This window comes from Sus scrofa, chromosome 3, assembly GCF_054392235.1.
Source record: "Sus scrofa isolate SSC_HxYL_T2T_F1_AM1 chromosome 3, Sscrofa_HxYL_maternal_Yorkshire_Landrace_v2.0, whole genome shotgun sequence".
Lineage (NCBI taxonomy): Eukaryota > Metazoa > Chordata > Mammalia > Artiodactyla > Suidae > Sus > Sus scrofa.
In genome coordinates, this window is record NC_139385.1 from 25,518,839 (window position 1) to 25,537,363 (window position 18,525).

General features: G+C 48.9%; 1 long non-coding RNA gene across 5 annotated transcripts in view; it reads left to right on the forward strand.

The window, feature by feature from the left end:
* The window catches only part of LOC110258474 (uncharacterized), a 93,249-nt gene that overhangs the window by 69,285 nt on the left and 5,439 nt on the right, over positions 1-18,525 (forward strand). For 2 of the 5 annotated variants that reach the window (XR_014840477.1, XR_014840476.1), the window contains exons 5-7: positions 5,267-5,393; positions 5,505-5,591; positions 11,571-12,596. This is a non-coding gene — a long non-coding RNA (uncharacterized LOC110258474). Of the gene's footprint in view, positions 1-5,266; positions 5,394-5,504; positions 5,592-11,570; positions 12,597-14,387; positions 16,935-18,525 lie in introns of those variants that run through there. The other 3 variants (XR_014840479.1, XR_014840478.1, XR_014840475.1) reach the window with 3 other exon arrangements.

Here is an 18,525-nt window from a genome sequence, read left to right on the forward strand (position 1 = left end):
GCATGTTCCCCCTGCAGGAGTTGTGGATACTGTCTTGCCTCTGGGTTTCCTGCAGGACCAGATGCAGACACAAGTGTGAACTGGCCCTCAGTGCTGGTGTGGCTCACCAGCCCCTCACTCACAGAGAGAGATTGGGTTTCCCCATCAACCAGACCATCGCCAAGCTCTGGTGTGGGGATCTGCACCCACAAGACCAGCAGTGAGTCCACCCCAGAGGTATCAGAGTCCCACCTGACCATCCTCACTGCTGCTTTTGCCCACACGACCTTCCTCCAAATCAGGTCCATATGTGTGTCTGTTCAGATATCCACCCAGGTAGAAAGAGGTATTCCTAGAGGTCTTGGGATAAAGCTTGGCCTGAAGGATGCTGCTCTAGCTCCCCATGTCCTCAAGCAGCCAGCTTTGACCTGGGCTTTGGACATGGCTGGCTCACCAGGCTTCTGACCTGTCATCAGCCTAGAGGCAGACCCACTCCTCCTCAACCCTCCCTGCCCCCACCTCCATACATACTGGGAGGGCAGAGAGGGCTACCTAGCTGAGATCAGAGTAGTGGCCTGGCCTGGACTTCCCTACCCTTGGGCTCCGTTTGGGCCTTTGGTTTCCTCTGGGCAAAGGGTCATAGGCACCTCAAGTGAGACCTGACCCAGTGCCTACAACCATTGAAACCAGCTGTTACGGATGGCTTCCCCAAGGCCACAATACCACATGTTCCCTTGAGGTTCTCCAATGAAGTCAACTGTGAAGGAGTCTTGTCTAGAGTGTGGGTCCCTTGTTACCCAGATTGTAAGTTCTCTTGGCCTTTCTTGCCAGGGACATGAGGTCACTGCCTGAGTCTCCTTACCCAGGCTTCCTCACAGAATGATTCCCAATGACATATCTGGGATGCTGACTGCTCATCCTGGACTGCAGGCCAAGTCCCAGCCCATTGACACACACACAGCCCACCCCCAAATTTCTAAGAGGCCTGGGTGCCACCAGGGCCCCAACTCTGAAGATACAATTGGCTTCAGACCCAGCTTCTCCTGCTTACCAGTCATGTGAGCCTGGACCAGCTACATTCCTCTCAGCATCTCCCCATCCTCCCTCTGCACAGTGGAGGTCATTCCACCCTCTACTTCCCATGGAAGCCATCAGGTGCATAGAATGAGAACAACTGACAGAGCCTTTAAAACCCACTGGGCTGGTAATGCCATGGAGTTCACATATACACTTGGTGAAGGAAAGGTGACCTAAAGGGCTGGCATAGCCCAAAATACAAGAGAGACAGGCCTGAGTCTGCTCTAGGATCTAGAGAAAGTCCCATTTCTTCTTATTTCCTAGTCCCCCCATGGGAGGGTTGACATTCAATAAAATTCAGGGATCACCCCTCTGGCACACAACCTTCCAGGTCCACCTGATATATTTAGGTTCAAGTCCAAGTGCCTCTTCTCAGCCTCTGTGGCATGCTGCCCCCACAATGGCTCCTGGGGCGTTCTTGCTTCCAGTTCAACCATCCGCGTGTAACCCTCAGCTTTCCAGAGTGGATGGACTCTGGTGACTGGGTTCTAACATATAGATCAGCTCAGGATAATTGTGGGAGTTCTACTATCTCCCCTTTCCCTGTGTTCCTTCTTTCTGTCTCTCGGTGCTCTTTCTCTCTGCTCTTTCTCTGTCATTCTTTCTGGCTTTGTCCTTGTCTCACATTCTTTTTAAGTCCATACTCTCTACCCCCCCAACCTCTTTCACAAATGAATTCACAAATCAGTAGAGATTTTGTTGACCTACTTATATTGGATACTGTCAATTAAGTTGCCATGAGCTTATGGGTGCATATAACTTTTTTGAAAGGTATTATAGTTGATTTACAATGTTGTGTCAGTTTCTGCTCTCACACCATCCACCCTCCTGTTCCATTACAAGTGGTTGGATAGAGTTCCCTGTGATATGCAACATGATCTCATTGCTTATCCACTCCAAAGGCAATGGTTGACATCTACTAACCTCAAAGACCCATGCCATCCCACACCCACCCCCTTCTCCTTGGCACCCACAAGTCTCTTCTGTATGTCTATGAACTTGTTTCTTTTCTGTAGGTAGGTTCATTTGTGCCATATGTTAGATTCCAGGCATAAGTGATACCATATGACATTTGTCTTTCTCTTTCTGACTTCTTCACTTGGTATGAGAGTCTCCAGTTCCATCCCTCTTGTTGCAAATGGCATTATTTAGTTCTTTTTTGTGGCTGAGTAGTATTCCACTGTGTATAAGTACCACTTCTTAATCCTTTCATGTGTAGATGGGCTTTTAGGTTGTTTCTATGTCTTGGCTACTGTGAATAGTGCTGCAGTGAACACATTGGTGCATTGATCTTTTTTAATGAAAGCTTGGTCCAGATATGGCCTGGAGTGGGATTGCTGGATCCTATGGTGTTCTAGATTTAGTTTTCTGAAGTATGTCCATACCATTTTCCATACTGGGTGTACCAATTTACATTCCCACCAACAGTTAGGCAGGTTCTCTTCTATCCATACCCTCTCCAGCATTTGTAATTTGTAGACTTCTTTATAAATGGTAGCTGTTCAGACTGGTGTGAGGTGGTATCTCATTGTCATTTTTTATTTGCCATTCTCTAATAGTAGTGATGTTGAGCAATTTTTCCTATGTCCATTGCCCATCTGCATGTCTTCTCTGGAGAAATGTCTATGTAGGTCTCCTGCCTGTTATTAATGACTTGGGTTGTTTGCTGTTTTGCTGTTGAGTTTGTGAGTTGTTGGTTTATTTTGTAGATGAAGCCCTTGTCAGTTGCAGCCTTTGCAACTATTTTCTCCCATTCTGTAGGTTGTCTTTTTGATTTTGTCCTGGTTTCCTTTGCTGTGCAAATGCTCTCAAGTTGCTTACATCCCATTGGTCTATTTTTGTTTCTCTTTCTATTAATACCTTAAGAGACTGGCCTAAGAAAATATCTGTATGCACACTGTCAGAGAATGTTTGCCTGTGTTGTCTTCTAGGTGTTTTAGAGTGTTTTGTCTTAGTTTTAAGACATTGAGCCATTTTGAGTTTACTTTTGTGCACAGTGCAAGGGTGTGTTGTGTTTTCCTTGATTTACACCTAGCTCTCCAGTTTTCCCAGCACCACTTACTGAAGAGAGTGTCTTTTTCCAGTTTTGTATTCTTGCCTTCTTTGTTGGAAGTGAATTGACCTTAGGTGTCTTTGTTAATTTCTGGGCTCTCTATTGTGTTCCATTCATCTCCATGTCTTTTTTTTTTTTTTTTTTTTTTTTTTTTTTTTTTTTTTTTTTTTTTTTTTTTTTTTTACCAGTACCACACCGCCTTGATTACTGTAGCTTTGAAGTATTGTTTAAAGTCTGGAAAAGTTATGCATCTGGATGTTTGTTGTTATTGTTGTTGTTGTTTTCCCTTAGATTTTTTGTAGACCATTCTCAGTCTTTAATGGTTCCACGTGAATTTTCAGATCATTTGTTCTAGTTCTGTGAAAGATGTCATGGGTAATTGGCAAGGGATTGAATTAACCCTGCAGATTGCTATGGGTACTGTGGCCATTTTAACAATATGAATTCTTCCAATCAAGGTGTATGGAATATCTTTCCATTTGTAAGTATCCTTTTTATTTTTCTTGAATAATGTTTAATAGTTCTCAGCATAAAAGTCTTTTACCTCCTTGGTCAGGTTTATTCCTAGGTATTCAGTGTTGGTGGACTTGATTTTAAAAGGCTTTTTAGGAGTTCCCATCATGGCACAGTGGTTAACAAATCCGACTAGGAACAGTGAGGTTGCAGGTTCATTCCCTGGGCTTGCTCAGTGGGTTAAGGATCCAGCATTGCCATGAGCTGTGGTGTGTGTCACAGATGTGGCTCAGATCCTGCATTGCTGTGGCTCTGGCATAGTCCGATGGCTTCAAATCTAATTAGACCCTTAGCCTGGGAACCTCCATATGCCGTGGGAGCAGCTCAAGAATAGGCAAAAGACAAAAATAAATAAAGAAAAGGCATTGTATTTTTATATTCCTTTTCTAATATTTCATTGTTAGTATACCAAAATGCAGCCAATTTCTGAGTGATAGTTTGTGTCCTGCAACTTGGCTGAATCCGTCGTTCAGTTCAAGTAGCTTTTGTGTGGAGCCCTTAGGGTTTTTGCTCTAGCTATCATGTCATCTGCATAGAGTCAGAGTTTTACCTCTCGTATTCCCTTTCATTTTGGTTTGTTTGCTTACCATGGCTTTGAGTTCTAATACTAGGTTGAATAAAAGGGGTTAGAGTGAGCATCCTTGTCTGGTTCCATATTTTAGTGGAAGGCTTTCAGCTTTTCCCCACTGAGGATTTTATTGGATATAAAGATAATATACCTTTGTTATGTTAAGACATATTCCCTCTTTACTCAAATTGGTTAGAGTTTTTTTTATCATGAGTGGAAGATGGATTTTTTTCAAATGCTTTTTCTGTAGCTGTCGAACTTCTCTTCTGGTTTTTAACTCTCCTTTTTTTTTAATGTGGTGTATGACATTGAATGTTTTGTACATGCTTACTCATCCTTGTGAATTTGGGATGAATCCCACATGGTCATGGTGTATGATCTTTTTTATATGTAGTTGGATTCAGTAGGCTAAAATTTTGTTGAGAATTTTTACGTTTCGATGGATCAAAGATACTGGCCTATAATTTTCTTTTTGGTAATGTCATTGTCTTATTTTGCTATGAGGGTGAAGGTGGCTTCATCGAATGTCCTTGGGAATGTTCCTTATTCTTGCACCCTGTGGAGAAGGTTAAGAAGGATGAGTCTAAATTCCTTCTTGTATGTTTGGTACAATTTGCTCCTGAAGCCATCATGTCCTGAACTTCTGCTTGTAGTGAATGTTATTCTTACATATTTGATTTCATTTTTAATGATAATTCTGTTCAACATATCTATTTCTCCTTGATAGGAAGAATTCATGTGTCTCAAATGTCCATTTCTTCTGGGTTGTCAAATTTGTTAGCATTTTAATTGTTCATCGTGTTCTCTTTTGGTTTTTTGTGTTTCTGTAGTATCTGTTGAGATGTCTTCTTTTCCATTTCTCACTGGGTTGATATGAGTTCTTTCCTCTTCTTGGTGAGTCTGTCCAGAGTTTTGTCAGTTTTGTTTTACCCTTTCAAAGAACCGCTGTTGGTTCTCTTAATTTTTGCTGTTGTTTTTTGAATCTCTATTGTCTTGATTTCCTCTCTGATGTTTATGATTTCCTTCCTTTTGAGGACTTTCTTTTTTGTTTGTTCTTCTTTTTCTAATGCTTTTAGGAGGTAGAAGATGATTTTCTTCTTCTTTGAGGAAGGACTGTATTGTTATGAACTTCCCTCTGAGAACAGCTTTTGCAGCATCCCATAGATTTTGACTGATTGTGTTTTCTCTGTCATTTATCTCAAGGTATGTTTAAAATTCCCTTTCGATTTCCTCATTGACCCATTGTGTGTGTTTAGTAGCATGTTGTTTAGTCTCCATGTAGTCTTATTTTATTGTCCTGTGGTTGATTTCTAGTTTCATGCCATTGTGGTCAGAGAAGATGCTTGAAGAAATTTCTTTACTCTGAAATTTGTTGACTTCAGTTATATGCCCCCATATGCGGTGAGTCCATGAGACTATTCCACATGCACTTGAAAAGAATGTATATTCTGATATTTTTGGATGTAATGTATACATTTGGGTATAAAGTCCTGAAAATATCATTAAGCGTAATGTTTCTTTTGTGTCATTGAAGATCTTGTTTGGCTTACTGATACTCAGTCCCAAGGACCTGTGCATTGATGTGAGTGGGGTGTTAAAATCTCCTCTAACCTTATTGTATCCCCCTCAATTTGTCTTTTTATGTCTGTTAGTATTAATTTTATGTATTTGAATGCTCTTATTTTAGAGGCATATATATTGATGATTGTAATATCCTCTTACATTTTCCTTTTATCATTAGTGTCCTACTTTGCTTTTCTTTATGGCCTTTGTTTTAAAGCCTACTTTGTCTGAGGTGAATGTTACAAAGACTTGCTTCCTTGTCTTTTCCATTCACATGATATATCATTTTCCATTCCCTCAGTTTCAGTTTATAGGGGTCTTTGCCCTCAGTTGTGTCTCTTGGAGGCAGCATATTGTAGGCTTTTTGTTTTTTAATGCAGTCTGCCACTGTCTTTTGATTGGAGCATTCAGTCCATTGACATTTAAGGTGATTATTGAAAAATATGTATTTATTGTGTTTTATAACTCATGTCCCAGTTGAGTTAGTGTTTCACTTTGTTTCATTCCTTTCTTATCTTTTTCATTCTTTCTTTCTTGGATGATTTCCTTTTACTTTAGGGTTGTTTTCTCTTCTTTTTGGTTTTGGTGAATTTAGTGTTTGGTTTGGATATGTGGTTGCAATTGTTTTTCAAGTATGTTAACCGCTCCCTATATCTGCTCATCAGTCCTCAACTGACATTATAAGAAATATTCAAAGGTCTTCTTGCAGTGAAAAAGAAAAGACTACAAGAAATAATGGGAGTTCCCATTGCAGCTCATTGGTAACATACCCGACTCATATCCATGAGGACATGGGCTTGTTCCTTGGCCTCACTCAGTGGATTAAGGACCTTGTGTTGCCCTGAGCTATGGTGCAGGCTGGCAGCTACAGCTCCACTGGCCCCTAACATGGGAACTGCCATAGGCCACAGGTGTAGCTCCCAAAAAAGACAAAAGATAGATAAGAATGGATAGCAAGGGGAAAATCCGACTTTAAAGGCAAAAAATGGAAGTTCCCATTGTGGCTTAGCAGGTTAAGAACCCAGCTCATATCCAGGAGGCTGCATGGTTAATTCCTAGCCTCACTGGTTAAGGATCTGGTATAGGGACAAGCTGCAGCACGGGTCACAGATGTGGCTCAGATCTTGCATTTCTGTGTCTGAAGTGTGGTCCAGAAGCTGCAGCTGTGATTCCACCCCCAGCTCTGGTGTCAAATCATATGCTGTGTTCATAGCCCTAAAAAAAAAAAAAGAAAGAAAGAAGGAAACATACAAAAGGCTGTGAATGAAACCACTTAAATAAGCGACTATGAATGTTTGAAAAGAATTATAAAATCAACTCCACCTATGACAAATAGTTACGGGACAGATAAGAAGATGGAAAAGAGGACATCAAAAACAGAAAATATGGGGGAGGGCATAAAAGAGTAGATCTTTTAGAACTTATTTGAACTTCAATGAGTATCAGTTTAAAACAACTAGACATTGATATAGATCAACATATATGAAACCCAAGGTAACCATAAATCAAAATCCTCTAATAGATATGTGAAAACAAGGGAAAGGAACATCAGCTTAACACATGAGCTATGGGTTTTCAGCTCAGAGATGGAGACCGGAGGCCTGGTGTGTCTCCAGACAGGCAGGTGGATGCACAGGTCACCCAGGCAGCTTGGGCTGGTCCGAACCTGGCTGGGGGCGAGCTTCAGGCCCCCTGGGTTCTCGGGGCTGTTTGCAGGCTGGGTAGGGTGGGCCCCCCTAGCACACAAAGCATGAGCATTAATCCATGACAGATCCTCTTCTGCTGTGGATCCTGGTTTGCTAGTCTCATCATTGTCAGTTAATATTCTGCTGGAATCTCTGCATATCAGTGAACGAAGGAGGTGGTCTCCACTTTCCTCATGAGCTGATATCCTGAGCAGGCTATGGTTTCTTTGGGACACTGTTTTCCCCAAAATCATTGAAAATTCTTCCCAGTGTTCTAAATTGGGAGAGTGTGGAAACTGGAGTTTGATGGTTGGTGGTTGGTTAGTTGTCTGGCTTGCTCCTTTGCCTGCTAAGTGTTTGCACATTGGAGCATTTAATAAGTTTTTGTGTAGATGGTACTTTGTGAAAAGTCTGTTGCTTTTGGAACTTGCTGGATATTTTAAAGCACTGATTCTATTTATTTATGTCTGAATGTATGTATGTAGGTATGTATGTATGAAATCAGTGGGTTTTCATATATGTTTGGTGGAATTTGTGTTAGCTTTCCTAAGGTTTTCCAATGGGGTGCATTGCGGTCTTGGTTGGGATGGTGCTAGTGGTTGTGTCAGGTCATTGGAAAGACGAAAGGTGAGAGATGATCGCACTTGAAACAATGGGGCATCCATATCTAAGCTGTGTACAGAGGAAAGAGAGGCCCATCAAGGGGATGCAGAGGGATCCATCAGTCACATTCCAGGAAGAATTCATTAGAGTCTGAGGTCTATGGAAGGAAAACGGTGAGTGGGACATCCTGGGGGAGAGCAAGTATGAAAAAAAGGAACCCATGCTCCTTGGATCAGCAGTTCTGTTAGATGTGAAAAATGTGTTGTGCCTTCTGTAAGCAACTCCTTTTTTTCTGAATGATGGGAGCAGTATCTTTGTAGGTAGCTGTCTCAAGGGTTTAGTCCCATCTTGAGCAGTATCATGAATGTATGATTTTATTTCTTGGTTTTGTTATTTGTGGTAGACAGTGGTCAGCTTCCTGAGGGACAGAAACATGGTTTCATTCATCTTTGACTTGTGGACTGTGTTTGGCACAAGCGATCTATAAGACAACACTTATGGTGAATGACCGACTGACTGATGGTTGCCAATTTAGGCCCCAAGGTCACAAACGAAACAGAAAAACAACTTTTGCTGTAGGGCTAGAACCATTGATCAAGTGCATTGGCTCCTTGGTTGGCTTTGACCATGGAGTAGAGTGACCCATGTAGACTCCATTTGTTTGATGGATATGTGGAGCACTTGATGGTACTGTAAGGTGACTGACTGCACTGTCGTTGGTGATTCAGCCTTCCCCTTCCTAGGCTTTCCTTAAATGAAACCTGGTAGATGATCAGAGGGCAAGAGTCCGAATATGTGTTGCAGATGTTGAGGTTAGTTGAGCACCAATGCTAGGGACCATTTCCAGGGATTAGCTATCCAAGTGGTTTTGGGGCTGAGGTTCAGGAGACAGGCCCAAGGCAGCAGGAGTCCTGAGCCCTGGTTCCACCCCCTGTGAGCTTTCCTTTTGTGCTGTTAGACCAGCCCCTTTGCTTCCTGGCTGTGCTGCTTGCAGGTGCATGTCTCCTGCTGAGTGAACCCAGAAGTGTGGCATGTCACAAGGCTCACTTGCTGTCTGCCCGCCCAGGAGCCAGAGCTAGAGGTGTGAGCCAGAGAGGGTTCGAGCCACACTCTCCCATCTGGCGTTGGACCCTGGGCAGGGCCCTGGCTGGGGGTCCAGGATGCTGACCATCCCTCACCTATCTTCCCCAGGCCCCAGTTGGCAGCAAGGCATTGTCAACCTGTGCGGGTCACCAAGGTAAGCAGGCCCCTCCCTAGGTTGCTTTGTGTGGCAGGCTTCTCCTCCTGTGGGTGTTGCCCTGTTGGGCTTGGGCCCACTCCCTTCTCTCCTTCTGTCTCCTCTGCCTTCCTGTTGCCTCCTCTAGCCCTGGGTCCCTCCTCTGGCTGGCAGGGATCTCTCTTGGACCCCCCAGGGTGGCAGTTGGGCAGCTGGCAGTGCTGTCACGTCCCCAGTGGGCCTGAATTTTGGCCTCCTATCCTCAGGAGCCCCACTGGGTGCCTCCTGCCTGGTCCCAGGTCAGGTGAGGTCCCTTTGTGGAGGTTAGTTAGCCTCTTGGCCTTTCTTGTGCCCTTTTCTGTTTGTTCCCTTTTCCCCATGGGGCTATAGATGTTTTGGTTGGACCAGTGTCAAGATATTTTTGTCCATTTTGGTTTCCTGGAGTCCCTGGGCTCAGAGGAGACACCCTGGCTGCTGATCTTGGATGGGGTGGTGCCTGCTCGGCAGTTGACCCCACTTCAGAGTGGCCCAGGGCACCCCAGCAGCCTGGGCTAGACTGAACCTGGCCAGAGGCAACCTTCAGGTCCTCTGGGATCCCAGGGCTGTCTGGCGGATGGGCAGGCTGGGCCCCATGAGTGCCCAAAGCCTCCTTTTCAGATGTGCCTGAGCAGAAATCCTCCACAGATCCTCTTCTTCCCTGGATGCTGGTGTCCTGGTCTCGTCGTTGTCAGTTCATAGTCTGCTTGTCTCTCTGCATGTCAGTTCATGAAGTAGGTTGTCTCCACTTTCCTCAGGAGCCCATATCCAGGTCAGGCTGTCATTTCTCTGGGAAGCGGGTGTCCCCAAAGAGTCAATGAGAAGCATTCCCAGCATGGGCTCGAATTTGGGAAGGTCTGGACCTCTGAGGTTGGTGCTTGGTGCCTGGTGCCTGGTGCTTGGTTGTTTGGCTCACTTCCTCGCTGGCTATGTGTTTGGACGTTGGTCATTTAGGAAGTTCATTCCTAGATGGCACATTTGGAAAAGTCTGTGGCTTTTGGCACTTGCTTGCTATTTTCCAACATTGCGTCTACTTATGTGTTTCTGTGTGTCTGTCTATATTTATGTAGGTATGGAATCAGTGCATTTTCATATGTTTTTGGTGATATTTGGGTTAGCTTTCCTAAGGTTTTCCAGTGGGGTGCATTTTGGTCTAGGTTGGGATGGGGTAGTGCTTGTGTCAGGTCATCTGAAAGAGGGAGAGAGGGTAGGGAATGGCATTTTAAGAAACAGTGGGGTGGCCAACATCTTAGCTGTGTGCAGAGAAAAGAGAGGTCCATAAAGGTGACTGGGAGGCATCATTTGGTCACCTTTCAGCAATTATTCCAGAAAGCCTGAGGTCCATAGAAGGAAAATGGTCAGTGAGAGGTTCTGGGGGATATAGAGTGTGAAAAAAATGAATCCACGCTCTTTGGGATCAGCAGGCCCGATACAGGAGAAAAAATCTGTTGTGCCCTTTATAAGCAACTGCTTTTTTTATCATGATCTCTGGTAGAAGCATCTTTGTAGCTGTCTCAGGTGTTTAGTCCTATCTTGAAGTGTATGGTGCATGCGTGTGTGTATGTGTGTGTGTGTGTGTGTATGTATGAATGTGTGTGTGTGTGTGTGCATTTTATTCAGTGGTCAGCATCCTGAGGGAAGGAATCCTTGTTTTTTTTTTTCATCTTTCAATTATGGTCGCTGTTTGGCAAGTGTGATCAGTAACATACTTACTCTGACTGAATGAATTATTGATGGTTTCTGGTTTAGTCCCCAGATACCTCAGTGAAACAAGGAAGATAGTAAAAGCTGTTGGGCTAGAATCATTGATCAAGTGTGTTGGTTCCTTGGTTGGCTTTTACAGTAGAGTAGTGTGAACCTTGTTGAATCCATTTGTTGGATGGTTATGTGGAGAAATTGATGATACTGTAAGGTGATAGACTTCACTGTCATTGGTGCTTCAGCCTTGCCCTTCTGACACTTTCCTTGAATGAAACCTGGTAGATGATCAGAGGGCAAGAGTCCTAATGTGAGTGGCAAATAATGAGGTTGGGTGAGCACCAATGCTAGGGGCCATTTCCAAGGATTAACTGTCGACATGGTTTTGGTGCTGAGGATCAGGATACAGGCCCAAGGATATCTAATTTTGTGAATCTGGAATAGGACCAAAAACATTGCTCTGAATAGATGGAAAGCAGTTCTCTGATGGCTCAGCAGAATCAGGATCTGGTATTGTCACTGCCATGGCTCTTGTTCCTAGTGTGGTGTAAAATTTTGGACTTTTTATCACTCTCTTAGGGCCACACCCATGGAACTTAAAAGGGCCCAGGCTGTGGAGGGAATCAGAGCTGCAACTGTGGGCAGACACTGCAGGGACAGCAACGCCGGATCTGTGACATGTTCAAGACTCAAATCGAAGGTCACAGCAATGCTGGCTCCTCAGCCTGCTGAGCAGTGCCAAGGATTGACCCCATGCCCTCATGGTTACTAGTCAGATTCCCTTCTGCTGAGACACAGTGGGGACTCATGTGGCACAGACTTGGAAGACCTCTCTATACTGAGTCCTTCTAGGTGACACGGGTCGGAGCAAAGAAGATAACCTCAAGTTGTAAGGCGGGGGGGTTGATCCTGCTTCTTGGGCACCCCAATTTAACAGAAATGGTTTGGAGCATGGAGTCAACAAACGGGCTTTCTGTCATCTCATTCTGGCCTTGCTGCCCACCGGTTATATGAATCCTGGACAGGACCAGGTTACCAAGAATCTGTATCCCCATGCGACCAGCGGGAACCATTGTGACACACAGAGGGCTTCTGTGAGAGTTGGGTGGGTTTGTGTGCATATCCGCACCTGACCACAGGACCTGGAGCCTCTGGTGCATCCCTGGTAGTGACTGGAACACAAGCTGGGGTGTTGACTCCCATGCCTTCTTGACTCTCCTTTGAGGAGCGATCCCAGCCAGAACGTCATGGAGCCCTTCCTTGGGGGGCCAAATATGCTTGCTCTGCAAACAGGTCATGAGGTGTTCCTGCTGTGGCAGAGCGGGTTCGCGATCTGGCGTGTGTCTGTGGCATTGCTGGTTCTATCCCTGGACCAGAGCAGGGGGTCCAGCGTCCAGCATTGCTCTTGATACCTCTGGCCTAGGCTGCACATACGGCTCGGACACTCCCTCTGGCCCCCAAACGTCCGCATGCCACAGGTACAGCCGAAAAAGAAAAAAGTGCCATGTCCCGTCAGTCTCCTGCTTGTGGACTGCAGAGTGGTTTGCTTGGAAAGGACACTGAACTTCTCCTGGGGAAAAGGAATATATATGGCATCCTAACATACATATGATGTATTGTATTTATTGCCTTTTCAGTGTAGGTACAGGCATACGTGTATCCATACACCACCTCCGTGATGTAACACATCTATCCACACACACACTCATACAAACACACACACCCACCCACCCACACACACACACACACACACCCCCCATACACACACACGGACAAGCTCCCATCTGACACAGCCTAACTTCATCTCACCAGACAAAGGCACATCGTCTCATGGAGGAGTCACCGTGAGCCTTCTCCATTTCCCTCCAAGGATTCCACTCTAATCCCGTTCATGAGCTTTCTTCTCAGAGGTCGGAGCTGTGAGAGGAAGGTGGATTCAGGCTGTGGTGGGGGTGAGGGAAGGATTGGGACCCCCTGAGAAGACACAGGGGACCACAGCCTGGAGAGCCCTGCTGTCCTTTCTGGTCTGCACTTGGGGAGGGCCTGTTGAGGTGGGCCTGGTTGTGTTGGGTCCACCTGGAGCACAGTGTGCCCTGGTGCTCTCATCTAGGCCCTGGGGTCGAGACGGAAGTCCCTGGGTCCAAGCACTTCTCCAAACCGCCTTCCTCCACCCATTTGGGCCCTGCCTGTTTCCCACCTACCCTCTGTGCTGCATGCTGGGCTAAGGGGTCCCCCAGCCCCCTGACAAGGTCCCAGCCCCACCGAGCTGCAGGCTGCCATCCAGTTGGAGGTGACCTGTCGCAGCAGGCACTCAAGCCGTCAGCAAAGAGCAGCGGGGGTGATGCTGGCCAGCAGCCGTGCACCGAAGGCCCTGTGTGAGAGGGAGGTTCTCCGGGGGTGAGGGAGGGCCACCCCTTTCAGCATGGTGGCCAGAGAAGGCGTCCTGGAGGAGGTGGCCTTTGAGCTGAGGCTGGACGATAGGGCCCCAGCCATGGGGAGAGGCCAGCAGCCAGAACGGCCAGTGCAGGTGCCCCGAGGAGGGAAGAAGCCAGGCTTGGAGTTCTCCACAGAAGCCCCCGGATGGTCAGAGCCAGATTGGGGAAGGCCTCCGTGGTGCCAGGAGAAAGGGAGGGGAAGGCATCGGTCGGTTTTGGGTTTGGCGGCTTCATTTGGCCTTCTTTGGCATCTGTGGAACCAAAACAAACAATCAAAAAAAAAAAAAAAAACACACAACAACAACTAAACCATACCACAGTGAGGATGCATGAGGGGAAAGATGAAGTTCCTTTCCCCAATTTCTCACACTTCCTCTCCTAGTCAACGAGGCTTTGTGAGTTGAAAGGATGAATGTGAGACGGCCACAATGGTTTCGTGAAAAGGGGACCATTTATTGAAATCAAAACACAATCCTTATCCACGTTCAATGTGAGGGCCCAGGACCCCGAGATGCAGGTATTCCTGAGAAGGTTCCGAAATGATATGGGCCCTATCGGAGCCAATACCGATGAGGCACGCTGGTGCCAGCAGACGTAACTGGGAGGAGGGAGAGCATCAGCTCAAGAGAGCAGGTGGACTGGAAAGGGAGAGATCCACTGTCCCTGTCTAGGGCGATGTCACAGGTGTAGGTCTCGGCGTGGCGGTGGGTGTTTCGACCCAGCTGTCTGTCTGACCAAGGCATCCAACCTGGGTGGGACTGGGGAAGGCCGAGCCCTCCCGGTGCGAGCGTCCCGCTTCCTGGGGAAGCTGAGGAGCGAGGGGTTGCCCGGGGACTTGCGGGCACCTGTGGGCCCTGTGTGGAACAGCAGGCGCCACAGCCCTGCTGGGGCAAGGCTGGAGCTCGAAGTGGAGGTGGGCCAGCCTTTGTCTCATGGCCGCGTTTTCCCTTCTGAGCTGCAGGAGCTGTCTCTCCGCCCACAGAGCTGCCATCCCTGTTTCGTGGGCTCTTGTCTCATGGAAGAGGATCCCGTTCTGGTAAGAGACAGCGGTCCTGGCCACCTCTCTGCCCACGTCTTCCGCTCGCTTCTTGTAGACTCTGCCCTGCTGACACAGAGAGCCCAGGCGCCTGAACACCTGGGGGCATTTCTTCTGGAAGGCGAGGCCGCGAGCCTCCTCCTCAATGGATCTTCTGAGGAGCAGCTTGAGGTGCTCTTCATGTAATTGAGGCAGCATCCTGAGTTGGAGCCGAAGCTCCTGAAGCTCCCTTTCCAGCTGCGTGTTGTCCGCCTGCAAGGACGCGCACTCGGCTTGGAGCCTTTGTACTTGTCCCGCCAGCTCTCCATTGAGTGGATGGTCTTCAGGCCGTTTTCTGGAGATGGCCTCGACGTGCTCTTCGTGCCATTGCAGGGACCCTTCGCCGTGCCCAGGGTCCATGAGACGCTTCCGACGGGCTTGCGGCCGCCGGGCCGGGGGGTGGTCATGGTCCGCAACTCGGGGTCCCTCTGCCTCCCAGGGCTCAGGCCAATGGATGGTCTTCAGGGTGCTTTCAGCCAGAGATGGCAGCTGGCTCCCTTTCTCCTCCAGGACCCACCGGCTCCGTGTGTGTAAACGTGCCAGCACATCTTTCTGTCCCCTCAGGACCTGCGTTCTCTGCTTCCATCCCTCCGTTTCCCGGCAGAGCCTTTCCAGGCATTGCCGAAGATGAGCGTTTTCCTGCAGCCCAACCATGAGTTTCTCGCGGAGGTGGTGGACCTTCTCCTGGGCTGTCTGCAAGGCGTTTTGGGCCTGGGTCCCTTGGGCTTGGTACGCTTCTGAGGTGGCTCCAAGGGACTGGATCTGTCCTTGGAGACGAGCCCACATGAGCCCGAGACAGCAGAGGTGAGAGGGCTGGCTCTTGCGTCCTTTTCCCAGGAAGCCTTGCCTGTTGGGAGGTGACGTGTTGGGGATGGGAGGAAGTGCCGCCAAGCACAGGCATTGCAACGTGGGAGCGCTGGCCTCCACAGCGGGTGACTGGAGGACTTCAAGGCCTCGGGCCCTCCGTCCGTTCTTCCCCCCGGCCTTTCTGTAGACTTCGGCCCAGCCAGAACCCCTCTTGGCCGGCTCTCCTCCTCTTCTGAAAGGACGGCCGCTCTGGACGACCCAGACCAGCAGAGCGGCCCAGAGTGGGGTCTCCCAGGGAAGCCCCAGGAGACCCAGAACTCCTCTCAAGGTGTCCGACAGCACCAGGAGAGTGTCCCCCAGGAGCTCCAGGGCCGGCAGCCCAAACATTGTGGTGGCAGGGAACAGGCCCTCTGCGGCCCCACAGGCACCACCGCTCTGCCTCTGCCCGTGGGCCACAACTGACCCCACGGAACTCTGCCGCCCCAACACGCGGGTGCCTGGCAACCAGGGCAGATGGCCGTTGGGGCTGGGGGAGGGGGAGGCCCGCCAGGTTCTAGAAAGCCCTGCTCTCGGATGGCTCCGCCCCCTGCTCAGTGATGTCACCTGAGCAGTGCCTTTGGGGCGAGCCAAGGGCGGATGGCCGCCTGGAGCGGGATGTGGCCACGAGCCAACCTCGAAGGTCAGGCGGTGCCCTGGCTCTGCTGGCTGTCAGGTTTCCCACCTGGAAAATGATCAGGCTGGTGGCAAGACAGGCGACGACCTCAGACGTTGTCCACCTGGAGGGTGCATTCGTTTTTCCTGAAACTCATCCATTCGTATAGTCCAACTTCCAACAGTGCCCAAGGGGAGGTGCTCCAAACGGAGTTCCCCTTGTGGCTCAGCAGTAGTGCACCCAAGTCCTGCCCATGAGGAAGCGGGTCTGATCCCTGGCCTTGCTCAGTGGGTTAAGGACCCTTGAGCTCCGGATGAGGTTGCAGATGCGTCTCGCACCCTGCGTGGCTGTGGCCGTGGCGTAGGCCGGCAGGTGTAGCTCCGAATTGACCCCTAGCCTAGGAACTCCCCATGCCACGGGTGAGGCCCTCAAAAGTCAAGATCACAGCTTTTTCTTTTTTTGTAAAGATACACCAGGCCTCCTGTTGGTGTTGAGGCAGCAAGGTCCGGAATCTCTGCATCTTTGCCCAGGGCATAAGTTAGTGAGGGAATTTTATCCAAAGAATGATATCCATTGCCATGCTATCACCGTGGACACGGGGATCTACAGTGTGGCCTTTATTGGGCATGATAGAGAGAAGAGAAAGACCCACTCCCCATTGGTTCTTGAAAAAGTTGTGGTTCGTGCAACGAACTAATGCTCCCAAGAATGGGAAGATCCTCCACCAGGACCAGAGAGCACCGTTGCTCCCGGAAAGGCGAAGGGTCAATCTGCACGGGTGCTCTGTGCCCTCTGTGTGGATGGCGAAAGAGGTGGACAGAGAGCTGAATGGACTCGTGCATAATAAGCCTTAGCACCGAGGTGTCGCAGGGGCGAGGGAAAGGAAGAGAGACGTTAGGTGTGGACATGTTTTCCTACGAAATTGGCGACAGTGGGCATGCCAATGGTTTCCCATTAAAAAAAAAAAACAAAAGGAACTCCCTGGTGCCTGTTGTCCAAAAGACTGGTGGAGAGGCTGGTTGTACCATTTAAACGGGTTGCTTTTTCAGAAGACACCGCATGAGCGAGTAGCCAGGGATTAGACTTTCTTGTCCTTTTTCTTTTCACGGGCAATGGATCCACAAAGGTCAAAGGTCCCAAAATGGAGTTTGAAAGAAAAAGCCCGGCCTGCCAGAACTGAGTTGCCCTGGCCCCATTTTTCCTGGCATCTTCCTAGGTAGAGATAGCTTTTCAGCATCTTTAAGGAACTCCATATGTAGGAAGTTTACGGAAGGATAGGCAGAGGTATAAATGTATTCTTTGGTTTCCTTTCCCACCAATGGTAGCCGAGTCTTCCAACCGGCTTTTTGGTTTTGGCTTGATGAGCTGTAAAGACAAGGACTGTTCCATAGCAAAATGAATGACGAAGTCCAGAGCCTGAGGCATCCTTGGGTTTTAGGCCCCCTGGCTCACCGCTGGCATGCTGATGTGTGTGTGTGTACGCCGAGGGAGCTTGGACTCCACGCGGCCTTGGTCAGAGGACTCCCAGGGGACGAAGGGCTGTGGCTGGGGGTACCCCTCAGCTGCACAGGCCTTGTGTTGCAAGGGCATGATCCAGACTTTTCCACCTGTCCGGTCTGGGTTCCCATCCAAGCTCCACCACCTGCTTGCTCGCTGTATGACACCAGGCCTGTTCACCTTGCTGCGCCTCAGTGTCCCCGTCTGCACAATGGGGACAATGACACGCTCCGCCTCCCAGGGTGGTGCATGAGAACATGCTGTCCTAGACGTGTCTTCCCCTTGGGACACACCCACCGAATGACTCTTCCCTCACTGCAGTCCCTAGCAGGAACGAGAGCGAGGGAGGCCGCGGAAAGGGGTGGAGATGCCCTGGTGGCTCAGGGGGTTAAGGAGCTGACATGGTCTCTGAGGACGCAGGCTCAATGCCTGGCCTGGCTCAGTAGGTGGCGCATCCGGCATTGCCTCAAGGTGTGACGGAGGTCGCAGGTGTGGCTTGGTGTGGCTTGGTGTGGCTGTGGCCCAGGCCACAGGCGTGGCTGGCCAAAGAAAGAGAAATCCATGTGGAGAGGAAAGCGGTTGGCTTTTGGCCAGCAACGTCGTCCTGGACCCGACTGTCTTGAAACGAGCTGCAGTCTTCCTCGAGGTGGAGGGTGATTTGGGGGGAGGGGCGGCTTCCTCGTGTCCCCACGTTGTCCCCCTTGCTTCTCGCCCTGACCCCTCAGGCCACGCTGGAGTGCCCTGCGGGGGAGATGGTGGCTGGCCCTGCGTGAGCTGTGTTGAGCTGGGTTCCTATCTGAGCATGTCCGTGGCTCTGAAGCTGTACGGTGTGTTCCCTTCAGAAACCCGTGTCTCTTCGGAAGGACTCCAGTGATGCTTGCCAAAGGTGAGCACCAGTCAGAATGCCGCAGAGGGCCTTCTCAGCCCCGGAGGGCTGGAACCCGCCTCCAGGGTTTCTGAGTTTGTGGATCTGGTATAGGACCGAAAACCTTGGCGTTTGGAACAGATACCCCGCCGTTGGCTGGCGGCTCAGCAGGTTCAGGATCTGGTGTTGTCAGTGCCGTGGCT